At 34.4% G+C, this 2,360-nt stretch overlaps 1 long non-coding RNA gene across 1 annotated transcript; it reads left to right on the forward strand.

Annotated features, from left to right (window-relative positions):
• The first annotated feature begins 570 nt into the window (after positions 1–570).
• Positions 571–2,069, forward strand: LOC113341995. The gene is made up of 2 exons (XR_003356324.1): positions 571–891; positions 1,711–2,069. It is a non-coding gene; the product is annotated as an uncharacterized LOC113341995 (long non-coding RNA).
• Positions 2,070–2,360: the final 291 nt, after the last annotated feature.

Consider the following 2,360-nt stretch of genomic DNA (forward strand, 5'->3'; position numbering starts at 1 on the left):
ACAGTAGAATCAGGTTTTACCCTCAAACAAGTACCTTCCATTGTATTTACCAGACTCAAACCATCTTAATACTACAAATACAAATCCATCCACAACCATGAACTCTACTCCATTATCATTGTCATTTCACCTGCACAGCTCAAACATCTACCGAACTCATTCATCTAATTCCTAGCAAACTGCTTCAATCACCAACAATCCTTCTATTATGTCATCACCTCAACTATCTTTATACTTATTTATATTTTCCAACTTAGGAACCTAACTTTTAATTTGGGGAAGAACATGAGGAACTGTGATAGTACGAATCTTTTTCTGCGGTTTAACCGAACCCATTAGGATTAGAAATAAAATTCCGTACAAACAATAGAATGAAAAATTAATGTCTGTGTGCCTTTAACAATTCTGGTTGCCATAATGGAAATAAAAATAGTCATTTCTAAATAGGGATTTTGTCTTAATCTAGATCCTTGGTGCCTAAATAGGCATATATGCATGCTTCCCACGTGTAACAATTAGAGACATTGAGGGCACCTGTGTAAATTGTTGAAGATAAAACTAGTAGGAACGAGAGATAAAGGGAGATGGATCTTTCTTCCCCTTTTCTCCCCGGTCTCCGGTGATTGTTGCTCTCTCAAATTTACCTTTTCTATTGTACTAATCCTTCGAGGAATTGTTGTATTTGGAGAAAGAAAATCAACCCATATGTACATGCTGGGATGATGGAGATGGAGTGATTTTTGGTCAAATTAGGGCTGGAAGAATCAACAAGAAAATAAAGAAGAAAGTCTTATGAGTTGGTCATGGATTTGGAAATAGTCTCAGACCAAGAAACAGACGAGAGAATGATGTAGCCGTCGTTCATATTGGCAATGGATGGAGGATAGTTAGGTATTATATCTTTCCTCATTTTTGTTTAAACTCAATATAATTCTGACCTAAGTGGCTAATCAATTATTTGATTCAATTCGTTCTTGATTATTGAAATCCCTTTATTCTGTTGAGTGGGTTTCAAAAGAGAAGTGATATTTGACCAGTTTTGGTTGGTACACTTGATGTTCTTTGTGTTCTAGCAGATAGCACTTTTCTTTCTATCTTCTGAATTCGGAACACGTCACTTGCTTGATATTTTTCCTAAGAGAAATATATTTTCCTATGCTTACTTCCTTTCACATCATAATTGAAACATTCAAATACTTGAACTCTTTTCGTTGTTAATATGTCTAAGAGATATGAATCTAAACTAGCCTGATAATGTTAAATGACGGGTTAGTTAATCACCTAATGAGAAAAGTATATTAGCATGAATAGCTTGTGTACAGAGTCATGGATAATTATTTAGCAAGAAGAACCGGCAAGAGGGTGTTTTATTTTTGTGAGAATTTCGGTGTGGTTGTAGGCACTTTACTGTTAAAATTAGGTTAGAGATTCTAGCATGTGATAAGAAGGATAGTTGACCCATTTCAGTGATTAGTTGGGTCTAAATGATGTATTCGCTGAAATGCTTAATGGACAGTAAGTCCATGAGGCTTGTAAGGTATGTTCATTATACTTACTAATCTCTGTGTTCGTTGCTTGACGCATTTTGGTTTTGATTCATTTTACAAAGTTTGGGTAGTGAGTCTAGTGACCCCTGTCTAACATTTTTCACGTGCAGTACATAAGTGGTTGCTGATTAACTAATTAATCAACTACATTTTTGTATTTCAGAATAATTATGAATGTCGGATTGAAGGCTTAATATTATTTATGAAATACAAATGGGTGTTCCGTGTCAGCATAGAAGGAATGATTTTACCACTTTAGTGTATTTCTACACGAGCACTTGCTCATTTTGTTTATTTAAGCTTGAATATTCATTTTTAAGTTTCAATGCTTTCAATGTTGTCCGAGTCCCAAGTCCTCTTACTTGGATTTTAGATGTTGGTATAAAATGATTATGCGATGTTAGTAAAGTCCGAGTTCGCTCTTTGTGTGGAACAATTTGACTTGGAATGTAACGTAATTCCTTTTGGAGTTTGGAAACTGAAAATATAACATTTGGTATATTTCATTTCTTATTATTCTCAGTTTATTAGTCTGGATACGATGGGCAAAGAGATTTTTATATGAAATGAAGTTGGTTTTCTAATATATCAAAGTACAGAGCATAGACTGTTTCATGAGTTCGGAATAGCAGTTAGCTATTTAATTGTAGTGATGGTGCTTGGTAATTTTACTCATAATATACCACTACAAGATTTCTATGAAGGTCTACATGATTGGCTCATGTATATATATATATGGATCAGATTGTTCTACTGTCGGAATGTGAGACAGTCAGCTTGTTACAATACTACTTATTACTGTGAGTTTTGCTG

The sequence above is a fragment of the Papaver somniferum genome, unplaced genomic scaffold, assembly GCF_003573695.1.
Source record: "Papaver somniferum cultivar HN1 unplaced genomic scaffold, ASM357369v1 unplaced-scaffold_33, whole genome shotgun sequence".
Taxonomy (NCBI): Eukaryota; Viridiplantae; Streptophyta; class Magnoliopsida; order Ranunculales; family Papaveraceae; genus Papaver; species Papaver somniferum.